Source organism: Arvicola amphibius, chromosome 2 (genome assembly GCF_903992535.2).
Source record: "Arvicola amphibius chromosome 2, mArvAmp1.2, whole genome shotgun sequence".
Taxonomy (NCBI): domain Eukaryota; kingdom Metazoa; phylum Chordata; class Mammalia; order Rodentia; family Cricetidae; genus Arvicola; species Arvicola amphibius.
The window spans coordinates 75,696,500-75,715,170 of record NC_052048.2 but is presented as its reverse complement, the minus strand read 5'-3'; the positions used below and the strand labels follow the sequence as shown (position 1 = coordinate 75,715,170).

The 18,671-nt window shown below is 46.3% G+C and overlaps 1 long non-coding RNA gene across 1 annotated transcript; it reads left to right on the top strand.

Annotated features, from left to right (window-relative positions):
- The first annotated feature begins 5,269 nt into the window (after positions 1-5,269).
- On the top strand, positions 5,270-17,726 carry LOC119808238. Its single transcript, XR_005284406.1, has 3 exons — positions 5,270-5,486; positions 11,605-11,658; positions 17,385-17,726. It is a non-coding gene; the product is annotated as an uncharacterized LOC119808238 (long non-coding RNA).
- Positions 17,727-18,671: the final 945 nt, after the last annotated feature.

Genomic DNA, 18,671 nt, shown 5'->3' with positions numbered 1-18,671 from the left:
GTTTTCCTTTGTAAGAGTTGATGTGGTCAACAGCATCTCTTCACAGCCATAGAAACCCTAACCAAGACACATGTCTAATTTCTATTCATTTTTCAAAGAGGAAATCAAATTCCCTGTTAAGAGTCTACTACCCTAGCAACTGTGCTGCTTTGGGTCCTGACACAGGGGAAAGGAAACAAAATCCAGACAGAGCAGAAATAGCTTGGGAATTTTTATTGCCCTAGGAGAATGTGGGAGCAATGTTAGTGACCACAACAACTCCTAACCTAGAAACAGTTTCCTTTCCCTGAGAGCTTCTGTCGATTTAAGGTGCATCTCCACAAAACACAGAGGGAGGACTCAGGATCTCCCTGTGACCAGTAGGTATCTGATACAACAACCAGGAAGAGAGGAACTTATCCTCAGAGACTAGAGAAACTGGTTAGATGCCTAAAATATGTCAGACACAAGAAACTGTGATGTCAGATCCAGCCAAACACAAGTTGGGAGCCCAGAACCTCTCCAGTCAGTCATTATTAAAATCCTCTTAGAAATCACCCCCCACATAAAACAGCTTCATACATTTCCAGCCCACACCCTGCTCTACTCGACCCAAATATTTCACAAATGTGGCATGATACAACCATGCAACTCCCTACACAGTCTCTTGAACTCATTTTGCCTCCCCCTCTCTCTCTGTTTCTCTTTTGCTCATTTTTTTTGAAACAGAGTTCTCTGTGTAACCCTGACTGGTCTGGAATCACTCAGTATTCCAGGCTGGCCACAGAGACCCACCAGCCTCTGCCTCTTGAGCCCTTGGATTAAAGGTGTGTGCCACCATTGCCAAGATTTCATCTTGCGTCTCATATAGATGAGTTGCTGAGATGGGGACCGTGTCTTCTTACCCAATCACCATTCAGACCCAAGCAAGAGTCTAATGGATCATAGAAGAATGATCCTTCCTCCTTCCCTCCTTTCTCCCTCCCTCCCTTCCTCCCTCCCTCCCTCCCTCCCTCCCTCCCTCCCTCTGTCCCTTAGTTCCTCCCTCCCTTCCTCCCTCTCTCCCTTCCTTCCTTTCTGAGTTCTAAAACTATTCCCAGGAGCAGCAAGAAATTTAAAGAGAAAAAGGAGAGACGTTCTAGCCTAGCAGAGTGAGACCGGTTATAAGCAGACTAGTAAAGCTGGACAAAGAGCCAATCAAAAGGAGCTGGAGAGATGGCTCGCTGGTCAGGGGCACGTGTTGCTCATGAAGAGGACCCAGGTTTGAATTTCATCATCTCCGACTGTCCTAGCTTCAGCTCCCGTAACTCCAGTCTCAGGGCATCTTATTCCCTCTTCTGACACTCACATGGTGCACAGACAGGCATGCAGCCAAACCTCATATACATAAAGAAATCTAAAGTACACAAATAAAAGAACCAATCAAAAGATTTAGAGAAAATGGGATACACTCTGGGTGGTGGTAGAGCCGTAGGCCACTTGAAAGATTTGGAATCAAGGATAAGAGCAGGCAGCTTTGGGGACAGGCCCTGAGGGAACCTGGCTCAACTGCAGGCAGGTGTCTGCAGCTGTCTCCACCATCAGGTGCAGGCATATAAAGACCAATAATGGCAGGTGAGGCTAGGGCCACAGACATGTAAAGCCTGAAGTAACAGGTGTGGCTAGGGCGTGCAAAACAGACTCTCTCCACAGTGCCAAAGTGATTCATATTGGTGACAGTCTTTCCTAAGCAATTTCACAAAATGTGCCACATTTAAAAACATTTATGTCTAAGCAAGCATTTCCTGGGAATAGCTTTAGAACCCAGGAAGGAAGGGACGAAGACCCTCTTGTTATTCACCACACTCCTACTTGGGTCTCAGCGGCACCTATAGTTGGGTCACAGCTTGTCTACATGTAATACATCAGATTCCAAGGATCCCAATACTGGATTCTTAGGATCAGGGAACAGGACTGCCCCATTTCAGGAAATGATTCTCCCCATGAAATGAAAAAAGATGACATACTGGCATGTCCCATTCATTTAACAGTTAGAAAAGGACGTTTACAGTAGCTGGATCATGAACTCATCCTGGGACCAATCATCATGGCTGGTGGAAATGAATTCTCCTGATTGGCCAAGCTTAAGTCACACGCTTGTTTGTTTCTAGGGGATAGAGGAGGATCTTGACTGACAGTTGAGTCCTGTGGATATGGATAAAGGATGGAACAGTTCCTCAAGGATATAACGGAAGGCCACTGACCACAGAAGACTGGGAATGGGAAGACAGATGAGCCAAACAAACCCCAAACAACCTCTGTCTCCCCTACCAGGAGACACTGCTCAGAGGGGCTGCTGCAGGCAGGGAACAAGGGATTTTTCTGCAGAGCCTCAGAGCAACTGTTTACAGTTTGTGCCCACACACCATGTTTTGAAAAGATGGAACAATATAGAAAATCACCATTAAAAAGGAAACCCAAGTCAAGTGTGGCGGCACACACTGGAGGCAGGGACGGTCAGATCTCTGTGAGTTCAAGACCAGCCTGGTCTACAGAGAATTCCAGATCAGCCAGAACTATATGGTGAGATCCTAGCTCAACGAAAAGACAGAAAAGAAGATAAAAAGGGGTCCATGTTTGTAAGCTCAGCCTTATGAATAATCAAATCATTTGAAAGCTGTGGTTGAGATCACAAGGGAGCTATAAGAAAAACAGGAACCTACAAGAGGGTAAAGAATGCTAAGGAGGGGCTGGAGAGATGGCTCAGAGGTTAAGAACTCTGACTGCTCTTCCAGAGGTCCTGAGTTCAATTCCCAGCAACTACATGGTGGCTCACAACCATCTACAATGAGATCAGGTGCCTTCTTCTCATGTGCAGACATACATGCAGGCAGAACACTATACATATATAGATATATATCTATATATCTATATATAATAAAATTCTTAGAAAAAAAAGAATGATAAGGATCGGGGTTGGGAAAGTTCCAGAACTTAGATGGACACAGGCCACATCTACTTGTGCCACTATGACATTGGCTAGCACAGTACGGACCAGGCTTTCTCTGGAACCTGGCGCTCCCTGACTAGGCTCTCTGGCGGGCCTCTTCTCTGGGATCTTCCTGTCTCTGCCTCCCTGCACTGGAATTGCAAGCTTGTCTTCCATGCCAGGTTTTTTTTTCATGAGTTCTGGGGATCAAACTCAGAGTCCTCGTGCCTGCAAGTCAGACTACTCCCAGACGATTCCCAGAGCCCCCAGCCTCAGTGTCTGTATCCATAAAAGTGAGAAGAAATACTATCATGGGTCAGCTGTGAGAATGTCACAAGACTGTGTGGCATACTAGTTGACGTGAACTGCGTCTTAGCCAGGTAAAGGCCGGACCAGGAGGGCCTTCACATGTAAACACCCAGGGGGCTGGCGTAGCTTGTTCAAGGGCAAAAGAGCCCTGGATTTAATTTGTGGTGCGAGTGAGGGTTGCAGCTGCATTTGAAGTTGACATTGACGGTGGTTGTGGTGGTTTGAAAGAAAATGTCCCCCCCCCCCAGAGGCACTATTAGAAGGTGTGGCCTTGTTGGAGGACGTGTCTCACTGTGGGGGTGGGCTCTTTTTTTTCAGGCTTCACTCAGTGTGACAGTCAGTTGACTTCCTGCTGCCTTCTGGTCAGAATGTGATGGCATTTGCCTGCATATTGCCACGATCCCTGTCATGATAATCATGGACTGAACCTCTGAAACTGTAAGCCGCCACCTCAATTAAATGTTTTCTTCATAAGAGTTACTGAGTCTCTTCACAGTCATAGAAACCCTAACTAAGACAGCGGTATTGGGCAAGCTTTGGGCCCTTTCCAGCAGTTCATCCTTAGAATCTGGGAGTGTTGTCCTCCAAGGGTAGCTACCAGGCTCTGATGACAGAGCCTCGTGAACTGCCTTGCTCTGACAGGTCTGTGTCCTTAAAACCCATCTACCTCTGCAGAGGTTTACTGTCTGTCGCATGGTCCGTGTCCCAGATAGGAATTGCATGGTCCACTTGGGTTAGAGTAACGGGCACACACACACACACACACACACACACACACACACACACACACACACAAAACCACAAGGATTGCTGGGTACTTTGTAGATCCTTGGATTAGGGCTTCCTATTGAGGACCTAAAATGTCACTGTCACAGTGTCTGGAGTTTATTGTCTGAAGCAGGAGGAAGAGGTAGGCAGGAAATTCCAAGGAATTCATGGACCAGGGAGGAGGTAGCCAGTGAGGGTCATGGGAGGGGAGGGAATAGAGGAAGTGAGGAAGCAAGCAGGAGAGACGCCTTCTTCCCTTGCTAGCTCTCAGCATACCCAGTGACTCAACCAGACCTGATATCAGAGCAACTGCCAAACAACTCCACTCCACCCACCTCTTGACCCCTGACCCCCAATTGTGGGCTTCTCCTGGAGTGAGTCAAAGACTCTGGAAAAAGCACTGGCTAGTATCTTGATCCAAAATGCTAGTCGGGTGTGGTATTATACACCTTTAGTCCCAGTTCTCAGGGCCAGAGGCTGATGGATCTCCAAGTTCAAGGCTGGCCTGGTCTATGTAGTGAGTTCCAGGCTAGCAAGAGCTACATAGTTATATCTTGTCTCACAAAAAGCTGACATATTTTAGATTTGAGAATAACTGTGAGAATCGTAGTGAGATATCTAGGTAATGGGACCTAAATCAAACCATGAACCAAGTCAAAATATGAAATTCATTGATGTTTCCTACACATTTGTATACACCACAGCCTGGAAGTAATTTTACAGAATTGTTGTTGTTGTTTATTTTGAGACAAGGTTTCGCTGTAGCCTTGGTTGTCCTGGAACTCACTTTGTAGACCAGGCTGGCCTGGAATGCATAAAGACCCACCTGTCTCTGTCTTTCAAGTGCTGGAATTAAAGGCATGTGCCACCGCTGCCTGGTCTTAGAATATCCTTAAGAATTATATTAACTTGTTTATTATGTATGAGTGTAAATGTTTGGGTGTCCACATGAGTGGGGGTCAGAGACAACTTTCAGGAGTGGGTTCTCTCTTTCCACCATGTGCTTCCCAGATGTCAAACTCAGGCCGTCAGATTTGGCAGTGGGCACCTTTGCCCACAGAGTGCCTTGCCAGCCCTTGTGCAATGCTTTAATGTGCTCACATTTTTGACTGTGACTTCCAGAGACGAAGGTGAGGTCAACTGTGGCATTTTCTACTTATAGCATCATGCCAGCTGGCAAAAGCTTTCTGATTAGGAGCGCTAGGGATTAGGGGAATCAGCCCACAGTTCCCCAAGGCCATCATAGCCACTCAGATTACAGTACAAGAGGGTTCCCATCTACCCGGCTGTCCTTCCAGCTTTGGGAACAAAACAAGCCAACAGGCACCAGAGATAGGACCCATCGCCACAGGCTGCTTAGACTGAACGTCCACACTGGAGCAGCTGTCCCATCAGGTGCCACTGTGCATCACCATCGGGGACTGATGCCCAGTACCCAGGAGAGGTGACCTGAGACAGTAAGGTGAGGTTAACTGTGGTGTGGCATGGACTCCACACTGTGGAGGAGGCTCCAGGATCAGGTTCCTTGGTGAGGGAAGAAACTCTGGAGCAGGGTGAAAAAAGCCATTAAAAAAAAAAAGCCAGCTGCTCAAGCCTCACGTGTGTGGTGAGTTGGAGAGTAGGGTTAAAGGGACACGGTGGCGAGGGTGACAAGGAAGGACGTTCCCAGAGTGTGGAGCACCTTCCCTTCTCCCTCCTCTTTCCTTCGTCTGACTTAGCGGCATTTTCCTGGACTATCTGTGAGTAGTGCAATTTCTTGGGACCTTGAAGAAGTGAGTTACACTGGGAGTCCAAAAGAACGCAAAAACAAAGCTTCACTGTCATTGTCCTGCCCTTCAGCATCCCATGGTTGTCCCACCAAACTTCCCTCCTGATGGGCGGGAGCAGGTGCACATTCCAGTCTGAGACTGACCTCTGGCTTAGTTAAGCGTTCTCTTTAGTATCATGGGAAAGGGTATGAGTGCCTTGCTCTCCCTGCTGCAGTGGGACACTCCAGATCTTTTCTTTGCTGGAGCTGCCTCCTGGGTAGACTGTTTCCTTAGAAGAGGTTCGTAGGCCAGTGGAGAGCTTGTTCAACCATCTCGTGGTCTTATATCCAAGCCTAGGGCCGCCTGATCTGATCATGTCCCACATGAAAGTGTGCAGACCTCACTTAGCCAGAAGGGTCTCTCTTGAGACATTGTGCCTTCATAGGGTCAACAGAGGCAGGCGGCGACTTATTCAGGCACCGTCCTGAGTTCTTGTGGGTCAGAGAATGATGAGCTCTGAGTGAAATCTTCCTAGACAAGAAGTACTTCACCAGTATCCCTAACTCCACCACATCTCCCCCAGCCCCTGCTGTGCTGGCCAGATCCCCCTGTGTCCGATCACCCTCGGAACCCTGAACACCTTTTGTCCTGCTCCGATAAACTTCTCAGAGGAGTTCCATTGCCCTTTCAATCCAATTGCCACACCGCACTGCCAGTTCCTGATAATGGCCATGTCTGCAAATACCAATCCTCTGTTAGAAATAAAACATCACTCATTCTCCCAGATCTGGAGCAAATGCCATTGCCCCTTGTGCTTCTGCCTCCCCCGGCAGCACACCGCAAGTCCTTGTTCCAGTCTAGGTGTTGACTCCACACCCACACCTGCTGTACAGACACGCACGGGCATGCCAGCCAGGTGTGGGGGCCCCATCTGCTCTGTCTCTTTTTCAAGTTCAAAGAAGTGTTCCTAGGGAGAATATGGCTGATGAGATAATTGGGGTCCAGCGCAACAAAGGCAAGTATAGTTCAAGGATTTTGACCGGACGTTGATGTTTGGACTTAGTTATTAGTTAACAAACTCTGTAAAGATCAGACAGAATAGGGCATTCACTGAGTTCACCGAGATATAGGGAAATTATTGCCAGAGAACTGGAACATGAACACTAGCGATCCGTTGCCACAAGAGCACCCAGTCTTTCAGCTGTGGAGGAAGCAGACGTTTAAATAGCCCCTCATGGAGACACCTTAATTGCTTCCATTGTGGAAGTTATCACAGTAAATCTTGGACAGACGCATTCTTGCAGTTAGTAAGAAAGGATGAATGAGGGCACCAAGGTGCTGACCAAGACATAGACTTCAGCCTACTCATGGCTCTCCCACCTCTTGCCCTGTGAAGATGGAGCATCCTGAGGCTGTATCCATATTTTCCTTTCTTCTCATTGCCAGAGATATTCCATTTCAGGCTGTTTACCCCTTATCTCCTGGTCTGATGTTCCAGGAAGGGGCAACAGTGGACAATTTCTCTTTTAGAGATGTGCCACTCTGATATCTGTCTTCATCCTCAAGTTGACTGGATTTGGAGTTAGCTAGGAGACACACTTCTGGGTTGTCCATGAATATGTTTCACTGAGGAAGAAAATCCACCAGGCATTTAGGCAGCATGACCCCATGGCCTGGGGTTCCAGACTAAATAAAAAGAAGGGAGGATTGAATGGAGCACCAGCATTTATCTCTCTCTGACACAATGTGGCCAGTTGCTCCATGTTCCTGCCACCATGTCTGGACACCATGACAGGCCTTGGCCTTCTTAACTGTCAACTAAAAGAAGTCTTCTTCTCCCTAAGCTGCATTCCCCGGAGCTTGAACATGGACTTGAGAGAAGGTCTGGCAAACACAGGGTTTTGTGTGTCTTGTCATTGTGCTGTGCTCTGAGGTCACTCTCTGATCCTCACCCCCAGTGGCCATCTCTGAGTAGCACTGGAAATGATGCTGCTTGGAGCCGTGGTGTTTCCTGCTGGTGTGGAGGTGGGACGTGGTGTGCTCTGGGGACTTTACCTGTCGTAGATTGTAACAGGCCAGTCTGAGGGTTTCTTTGGCAGTATTGTTCCCTGATAACTTAACAGGCTTCCAGAGTTCACAGACTATAGCTTAGTTGGTAGAGCGCTTGCCTAGCATGCACAAAGCCGGGGGTTCAATCCTCAGCACCACGCAGTAGTCCCAGCACTTACAGAAGAATTAGAAGCTGAAGGTCATCCTCGGTTATGTAAGGAGCTGGAGGACAGCCTGAGTGACGTGAGCCCTGTCAAAAACATAAAAGTAAAAAGACCTTAACCTTCTAGGATTCCCAGAGGCCATTATCTGCTCTGTCCCTGACTCATTATGTCTCATTACTTCCAAGATATGCCTTCTTCAGATGTTTAATCCAATTATAACTATAGTGTATTCCCATAAAAGTGAGCGAATGATAGCGTGGGGACCACTCTAAATTTTCATAGAATCATCACGTGGATCTGACCCCAGCCAAGAATTATAATTTTAGCCCTAACAGAAACCTTCCAGTAGCTGCTTCCCTCAGGGGTGAGGAAGCTTAGGCCTTCTAAACAGGCTAACAACTGTCTTTGAACGTCATCCTACAGTAGTTAGTTTTTGAGCTACCACAGGCCAGACATCAGATTGTGAGTTAAGATATTTCCAGATGATGATAGTTAATTAAGCGTGCACACACGTGAACCTAGGGAGGCCATTCGCATCCAAACCTCCACATTCCACTCCCTGGCTCATGGCCTTGTAGTCACATCATAGTGCAAATGCATTCACTCCAACATCAAAAGTCCTCATAGTCCCCCAGTCTCAACACTGTTTACAAGTTCAAAGTCTCTTCTGAGACTCAAAGTGACCTTTTTTGTTTGGTTGGTTTGTTTTGTTTCTGAGACAGGGTTTCTCTGTGTAACAGCCCTGCCTGTCCTGGAACTCGATCTGTAGACCAGGCTGGTCTCAGACTTGAAGATCCATCTGCCTCTTCCTGCCAGGTGCTGGGACCAAAGGAGTGCACCACGACCACCTGTCATCAACCCTATCTTTTAATTGTAACTCCCTGTAAAAACAAAATCAAAATTTCCTCCCAGTCCAAAGGGGGTGTAAAAGGAGTATAGTAAGGAAATAATGGAAGCAAAAATCAAATATCACTCCCTTTTGTTCCAAATACTGGAACCAAATATCAGCAAGGCAAACTCTAAATTTTGCATTTCCATGTCTGATGTCAAAGTACTCTCCAGATCTCCAACTCCTTTTAGCTTTGTTGACTGAAACACACTTCTCTCTCTTGGGCTGGTTCCAAGCTTGGTCTATAACTCTCCTCGGCAAATATTCCAGGGCTCTGGCATCTCCCACACCTTGTGGTCTCCAATGCAATCTAGGTTTTACCTTCACAGCTTTGAGAAATGGCTTCTCTGGGCCTCCATACAGTGACTGCCTTGCCTAATGCATGACCTCAGCACTTTAACCGTGGAGGAAGATTCAATAACCCCCTCCTTTATCCTTGACACTTAAGCCAGAACCACAAGGCGAAGCTGCCAAGTTCTGCTGCTTACTTGGGCTGAAACTTGGCCCTCTTGATGACTCACGTTTGTAGAAACTTTGACTTGTTGATGGTTTCTAAGCCAAGCAAATCCCTCAGGTTTGCTCCTTTCACAGGTTGCTGAATTAGCTGGGTGATGTCTTGACCCAAGATCATCACTCCTTTTGGTCCATTTAACAGGACTTGACTCCAACATTACATTTCCTGGGGGCTCTTTTGCTCCTCAAACTGTACATTTTGTATTTCCTTCTGCCCTGCCTGCTCTTTTTTGGTATAAATCTGCCTAAAGCTGTTCATTAATAACCTCAGGACACAGTTAATACTAGACTATCTTGCAATCCCCTGCCAGAACCATTAACCCAAAACTCCTCAGTTTAGCCTCAGACAGATATTGAGGACAAGGACATAAAACAGCCACATTCTTTGTCAAAATATCACAAGAATGGTCTATGGGGCACTTGCTTATTCTTGAGTCTGGCCTACATTGCTCTCAGAACTACTGGCTTCCAAGTTTCTACCAGGAAGTCTCATTAAGATCCATTAAAGCATTCACAGTAGATAGATAGATAGATAGATAGATAGATGATAGATAGATAGATGATAGATAGATAGATAGATAGATAGATAGATAGATAGATAGATAGACAGACAGACAGATAGGTTAGGCCTAGCATGGGTTTTTGAAACCTGAAAGCCCACCCCATGACACATCTTCTCCAACAAAGCCATATCTACTCCAACAAGGCCATACCTCTTAATCCTTAATCAGTTCATCAATTGGGAATAAACATGCAAAAGGAATGAGCCTATGAGGAAGCCTTATCATTCAAGCCACTACAGCTGATCTCTCCTCGTCTTTCTCTTCCTCTTCTTCTTGACTGTTTTGTTTACATTGGGTCAGAGACAAACTATATGTCCTATGGCATAAAAGATGCCTATGGTGGTTAGTAAGAAAATGGTCCCCCAAAGGAGTTGCACTATCGGCAGGTGTGGTTTTGTTGGAGTAAGGGGGTGGCTTTGCTGGAGGAAGTGTATCACTATGGAGGCAGGCTTTGAGGTCTCATATATGTTCAAGGCACGCCCAATATCTCAGTTTACTTCCTGTTGCCTGCATATCAAGATATAAAACTCTCATCTCCTTCTCCAGCACCATGTCTACCTGTATGCCACCATGTCCTACCGTGATGATGACTGTCTGAACCTCTGAACTGTAAGCCAGCCAATTAAATGTTTTCCTTTTTAAGAGTTCTGTGGTCATGGTGTCTTTTCATAGCAATAGAAACTGTAACTAAGACAATGCCTTTCTTTATAAGATAGTTATAACTCACTATAAAATTTGTTTTCCCCTGTCCTGGTTAGTTTTTATTATCATCTTGGTACAACCCAGTGTTATGTGGGAAGAGGGAACCTTAACTGAAGAATTGCCCAATCAGACTGACCTGTGGCCATGTCTATGAGAAATTGCCTGGATGAATGATTGATACGGGAAGACCCAGTCCAGTGTGGGTGACACCATCCCTAGACATGTGGGCCTTGTCTTTGATCTATGTAAGAAGACTTACATAGATTTGAGAGCAGAGTGAATGAGTGAGTGGGGAGGCAGCAGCAGTATCGTCCGTGGCTTTAGTTCATGCCCCGACTTCCCTCAGTGACGGGCTGTGACCTGGAGGAGTAAGCTGAAATAGACCCTTTCCTCCTCCTAAGATTCTTTTCATCAGAGGTTTTACCACAGCAAGGAAAGCAGAGTGCTCTGTCATGGTGAATACAGAAGATTTGACATTACCCGTGGTTCTCAACTGCACATGCTTCCCCTCGTTGCCTGAAAGGCACAGTTAGTTGTCAATGTCTGGAGATAGCTTTGGTTGGTTGAGAAGGGTTCACGACTAGTAGCTAATGAGTGAGGCTAGGGATGCTTCTAAACATTGCACAGCACACGGGACAGGCACCATCATGATAATTATCTCATCTAAAGCATCAATACTGCCAAGTCAAGCGAACTCATTCTTCCCAGGAGATCTGGAGTGCAGGTGTGGCAACAAATTATTTTGATTATATCTCCTTTGGCTTAGAGAAAAAGCTTATTTGCCACAAAATAACGAAGAAGAATGAACATTCACAGCTTATTGAGCTCTTTCTTCTTTAAATGTGTTTTAGCCTTAGCACAGAAAGCCCTTGCTGCTCTTGCTTCCGGGCGTGTGGGTTTCTGAGCATGAGACTGGGAAGAAAGGACTTATTCATTTCCTTGTTTTCTCCAGGCCTCTGCTGATTTGGATCAAAGGCTGACCTAGCATATTGAGGGCAAAAGGCAGGTATGCTGCAGTTTTAAATGAATGCAATTTTAAATTCTAAATCCAGTTTGAGTCTGGATTTTCATCACTTGAACATGTCACACTGTGACAGAGGGGTCATGGTAAGTTGCTTGCTGACTTTTGAAAAATCTAGAGACCCAAGCAAGGCTTGGCATTCACCTTCCAGCACTGTGACTCGGGGGGAGGTACAAAGTGCTCCTGGATCCCTTCCCAGGCCTACAGTGCAGACCCTGTGTGTTTAGGTCTGTGGTGTCTTCTCATCAAGGCTTCCCTTTCTGTGAACGAATGCGTGAAAATTACTTACTTTTACTGTCTGACAAAAAAGAAAATAAAAGAAGACAAAATTTTTGAAAAGTTTGCACCGTTGTTTGGCTTGAGGGATCTCACAAAACTGTCCAGGAATGGGAGCAGTAGCCAGAGATGAGAGATGTGCAGGTGGAACTGGAGTCTGATCCTGATTCACAAGGACAGAGCGCAGGGCTACGAATGTCCAAATCCATGGGAAAAGCTCCAGTTATCAACTGACACATGCCACACTCACTGTTCCTTCTGCAGTGTCTTCCACGGAGGACAAAGCCTTTATGTTGTACAGAGTTAACAGTCATGTAACTGGGGTTGGCCCAGTTCATCAAATCCATAGCCAGGAGCTGAGGCAATGACTCCACTGGCAGAGTGCTCGCTGCACAAGCCGAGGACCTGAGTTCTGGTCTCGGCACCCACATAAACATAGGGTACTGTGGTGTGCACCTATAATCTTGGCCCCAGAGAGGCAGAAACAATGAGGTGGGTCTGTGCAACTTGCCGCCAGCCGGCCTAATAACCTGATCAGGAAATTCCAGGCTAATGAGGAGCCCTGTCTCAAAAAGTGAGGTAGAGAGTACTGGAGGAAGAGACATGGTGCTGGCCTCTGGCCTCTACACACACACACACACACACACACACACACACACACACAGAGAGAGAGAGAGAGAGAGAGAGAGAGAGAGAGAGAGAGAGAGAGAGAGAGAGAGAGAGAGAGATCACAACCAGTTCTCCATTGTCCCATGACTATTGTTATTGTCTCATGGTGGAAGAATCCTAACTCCACTCTGGAAAAGACCCAAGACAGGGTCAGGTCCTTTCCTTGCTCTGTGAGGGTCCTATGATCCATCCATATTCTTCTCCCAAGGACAGTGCCCACCCCTTTCCAACCTCCCCTTAGCGACTCTTAGTTTTGCCATTAAGACACACTGCCTGATGTTGCTTTGCCAAAATAAAGCTGCTTTGTAACCCATTCCTATACATACACTGAAATGCATAGATCCTGGTTTCTTTCCTTCCTCCATCCCTTCCTTCCTTCCTTTCCATCTGTCCATCCATTAGTTTTGTTTCATTTTGAGACAGGGTAACCCTGGCTGTCCTGGAGACCAGGCTGACTTCTGTCTCCTGAGTACTGGGATTAAAGGCATGCACCAACATCTCCCGGCTTAGATCATGGTTTCTAATTCCATTTTCTAATTAGAGGACCCAGGCCTTCTTGGAGGAAGGACTGATTATGTCTGGGAAGGAGGCCACATTGAGGAGATAATGGAGCATCTCATAGTGCCCAAAAGTAAGGAAGTAGTCCCAAATGTGCTCACATACACATGCAAACACACGCGCTTGCTCTCTCTCTCTCTCTCTCTCTCTCTCTCTCTCTCTCTCTCTCACACACACACACACACACACACACAGACAAAATGCCACAACATGTGGACAGATGGGAGCACAATGGGAAAACTGAAAGCACTCCCAATGGCCAAAGCAGGAGATAACTGAGCAACAAAATAAAATAATAAGGGATGATATCTAAAACACACGACAAACATCAGTGTGTTGAACCTGATAACAGAATAGACAGGAATGCTGGCTGGTTTTATGTCAGCTTGACACAGGCTATACAGTAAAATAAGCCCTTTCCTCCCCAAGTTAATTTTGGTCATCGTGTTTTTAGTCACAACCAGAGAAACTCTAAGACAGTACATGATAGGATAACTGCACGAGAGGAGAGAGAAAAATCCCTCATCTACAAGGACAAGTGAGTCTCGTGACCAATTGGCTTCAAGGAGGCAGAGCTGAGTCCGGACTCTTTAGTGTGAACTGTACAGTGACTTCCTTACAAACAGTACACTATACAAGGGTGGGGTGGGGGGACTCTTCATTTCCCACCGGAGACACTCAGCAAGTAGTACCTTAGCCAAGCAATCAAAATCAAGGCCCAGTGACAAGCTGTGTCAATAGCATGAGGGAAACCACCTTCATTCCTGTGGTCCTCCTCCCAGAGACCTGCACTGTTGACAAAGATTTCTGTCCCGTCTGGTTCCCGCAGTTGTTAAGTCCCAAAGAAACTACACAGAGGTCTACATTAATTATAAACTGATTGGCCTAGTATCTCAGGCTTCTTATTAACTCTTATAACTTATATTAGCCCATAATTCTTGTTTGTGTTAGCCACATGGCTTGGTACCTTTTTCAGCAAGGCAGTCACATCTTGCATCGTCTGCATCTGGCCGCAAGACTGAGCTTTCCTCTTCCGGGAATTCTGTTGCCCTGCCTCTGCTTCCTGCCTGGTCGCCCCGCCTATACTTCCTGCCTGGCTACTGGTCAATCAGCGCTTATCTAAAATACAAGGTACCATTGTCCCACAGCACTGCACCCCAGTTGAAGCCTGAGAAAAATATTAGTGCTATCCCGACTGAGAGACAGACTACAAACCAGTGTTCCTCAGACTGTCAAGATCATGAATAACTAAGAAGCAAGGACAAGAACGAAAAGAGAACCGGGGATTAAATGTGACTCGATATCCTGGATGGACTCTTAGGACAGAGGACATTAGAGAGCAGAAGTCTGAACGGAGCATGCATCTCAGTTGTGCGGCATTGATATCGGTTTCTTCATTGCCACAAATGGGCCTTGTCAGGAAAGGCGGAGAGTAGAGGAAACTGGGCGTGGCGTTCCGTACTGTTTCCAGAAGGCTGCGGTTGTAGCTCGGTAGCTGAGCGCCTGCCTCACACATGCAAGGCCCTAGGCTCATTCAGCAGCACTTCCAAAAGGAAAATGACTTTTCTGTAAAGCAAATAAAAATCTTTTTAAAATAAAAAGATTTTTTTTTAAAGGAAGAGGGTTAGGATATGGCGCGAGGTGGTAGTAATGACGCACGCTTTTAAACCCAGCACTCGAGAGGCAGAGGCAGGCGGAGCTTTGTGAGTTGGAGGTCAGCCTGGTCTACAGAGCCAGGGCTACACAGAGAAAACCCTGTCTCAAAAAAACAAAAAACAAAACAAAGCAAAAAGGAGATGGCATACATAAGCCCCTGAGTTTAATCCCCAGTGTGCAAGCCGAGAGCAAGGCTCAGTGACACTATAACCCTGGTGCCTGGGAGGCAGAAATACGGGGCTCCCTCGGGCTTGCTATCCAGCATAGCCAATCAGCAAGCTTCAGGCTTAGTGAGGGATGGCTGTCTCAGATTATAAAGGGGAAAGCGATTGAAGAAGACACCTGATGCCAAGAGTTAACATCCACATGCATGCACATATATATTCACACATGCCCATACACATATGTGCACACACAAACAGGAGCACACACACCATACACACATACACCAAGAAAACAAAGAAGGAACCCAGCATGGTGATACAGATCTTTAATCTCAACACTTGGGAGGCAGAGACAGGTGGATCTCTGTGAGTTCAAGGCCAGCCTGGCCTACAAGGTTAGATCCAGGACATGTAGGCTATTACACAGAGAAACCCTGTCTCGAACAAAAAAAAGAAAGAAAAAAGAAAGAAAGCTAATAATAATAAGAAAAAATTTAAATGAAACTTGAAGTAACACAGAGAGCATAAAGACAAAAGTAGTACTCGTTTGGAATAATCTTCCATTAACGTTTGATCATTCCTTCCAGACTGTCCCTTACAGAGCTGAGAGTGTACATTTTTATGGGGAACAGACCTGCGCCCAAGACTATCTCATCACGTGCCTTTTTGCGCACAACAGTACACCCAGCATATCTTCCATGCCATATCTTCAACGGTAGAGTGTTACACTCTTACTTCCCTGGTTATGGTACTCTATTATACTATAATAGAGTAATCTAGGGGTGTGTTGACTTGTTTTATATCATCTGACACAATCTAGAGTCACCTGAGAAGAGGAAACCTCAAATCTTAAGATCTTAAGATGAGGTTGTAGGCATTTCATGGGGAGGGCCAGGCTAATTGTGTGCCCCCTCCCCCAGGCTAGTGGTCCTGGGTCCTATGCTTCCTGAGCGAACCATTAAAAGCAAGCCAGTAAGCAGCACTCCTCCATGGCTTTTGGCATCAGCTCCTGCCTCCAGGTTCCTGTCATGAGTAAGCTCCTGTCTTGACTCCCTTTGATGGCAGTGCTGTGGAAGTGTAAGCCACATACACCCTTTCTTCCTCAAGTGGCTTTGGACATGGTGTTTCATTGCAGCAATAGAAACCCTGACTAAGACAGCAGGTGTGCCCTTTAAAGTGGGCTTTTCTTTCTCTGAAGGAGACTGTATTTACACACACACACACACACACACACACACACGTACAAATCTCTTCCTACTGTTCGGTTATTTACACAAGTTCCTAGATTGGGCATGTGCTATAGGTTGCCTGGTAATCTTGGCAATATTGCCACATTTTTCATTCCTGGATCTTTGTCCACATCTTGCTAACATGAGTGTTCATCTCTGACGCTTCTGAGAGCTTCGGGCTTGGGTCAAGTGTTGATGGTCCATCTCTCAGACTTCTGTTCCCACTCATACCGTACCTGCTCTCCATTCTTGTATTTCTTTTTTACTTTTTATTTTAAAGATTTATTTATTTATTTATTATGTACACAGTGTTCAGCCTCCATGCCTGCAGGCCAGAAGAGGGTACCGGACCTCATTACAGATGGTTGTGAGCCACCATGTGGTTGCTGGGAATTGAACTCAGGACCTCTGTAAGAGAAGTCTGAGCTCTTAACCTCTGAGCCATCTCTCCAGCCCTCTTGTATTTCTTTTAGGCTTTTAGTTTGTACATTTTTAGCATGATAGCCTGACTAATTTGGTATGGATTTCATACATGCATATGATGTAGCTTGATCTTATTCATCCTCCCACATTTCCCTGAGGCTCTCCCTGTTCTAACTGGTAACTAGGTCTTAGGTCTGATGACTGACTTTCTATCACCAGAGACAGCTCTGGGATGGTGAGATGGCTCAGCAGGTAAAGGCATTTGCCTCCGATCCCGACAACCTGAGTTCCATCTCTGAGTCCCACGTGGTGGAAAGAGTGAACCAACTGCTGGAACCTGTCCTCTGACCTCTACCCACGTGCTCATAAACATGCTAAGGGGGACTACACCCACATATACACAAATACATAAGTAAATAAATCAATAAATAATGTATGTAATAAAATTTTCTTAAAAATATACTTAAATAAGGATAATTATATTTAAAATGCTCCCTTCCTTGTGACTAGAGAGATGGCTAAGTGGCTAAGAGCACTTTCTGCTCTTCCAGAGGACCTGAGTTTGATTCCCAGCACCCATGTGGTGACTCACAACCGTCTTTAACTCCAGGTCCAGGGGATCTGATGACTTCCTTTGGCCTCCACAGGTACCAACAAATACATAACAATTTTAAAAATAATAATACATTATAATATTTCTTTTATTTTCTTTTTGTTTGCTCTTTGTTGTTCACAGGTGTTTTTCCTGCATCGGTGTCTGGGCACCATGTGCATACAGTGCCTGTAGAGGCAGAAGAGGGTAACCGGCCCCTGGAGCTGGAGTTACAGAAGTTGTGGGTGGTCAATCAGTGCTGGAAACTAACCCAAGTCCTCCACAAGAGCAACCATCTTAGCCTTGAAGCTGTTTCTCCAGCCCATTCCTTTCCCACCCTGAGGATAAAGATACAAGACAGGGGCCAACAGCATTGCTCAGTGAGTAGAGATATTTGCTGCCAACCTGGTTTGCTCCCAAGGATGCACTTGGTGGAAGGAAAAGAACAGACTGCTATGGGCTTTTCTTTGACCTCCACAGGGACACACAAACAAAATAAAATAATAAAATGCAAAACTAAATAAATAAAATATAACTTGCATGAGCCCTGGCCTCCCTGAAGCCTGCTCAGCATCTCCCAGCGGTGCTCGGAGCGTGTGCCTCTAGGACGGATTGCAGGCATAGCTCTCCCCTCTCACTCAGTGGCATGTCCTAATGGTATACTATGGAGAGCCTCAGACTCGCCGAGAGCTTTTCCTTATCTGAGCTCACATGGTCCAGAGTGACTGTCGTCATCTGCTCCCCACACCCACTGGAGTGGTGAGTGGATCCTATAGAGAGACAGCTGCCTCGCTGGGAGTCCCAGCTGCTTCCCTGTGGTAAGACAGGACACTGATCATGGTGGTCTTCTCAAGGAATGACCAGCATGGCTTCAGGACTTCTCTGAAGCTGTTTCCCCATTTCCTACCTGGTCTCTAAAATCCTAGACCCGATTACTTCTTTTCTGTTCTTTTTCTGTTCTGGATGAGGTGGTTTGTCTCTTTCCTCTGGCCTCTGCATGGACCATTCCTTTTCCTCGTTCACATCCCCTCCTCTCTCAAACAACTGTTTTACGGCTTTAGTTCTCAGCTTCCACCTCAGGCCTTCCAGGAAGTGTTTGTGTTTGGGTCTCAAGCAGCTTAGGTTGGCCTTAAACTTGCTTTGCAGCCAGAGGATGGCCTTGAACAGTTTCCTCCTGCGCCACCTCTCACGGATTGGGATGGCAGTCATGCATCCCCTCTATAATGCTGCCATGTTCTGTGTGGCTGGTGCACGGCATGCTCATCCTCTGTTCTGAGGATTGTGCTGATGCTGCTACTGCTGCATCCCAAGCAGTCAGCGCATCATCCATTCAACGCTGCAGGAGGAAGGAGAAGGGCCACTCTGCACTGTTAGCTCACCCTTTCCATCACCACCTTTACTGTGTAATTAACTCCAGTTGCTAGTATCCCG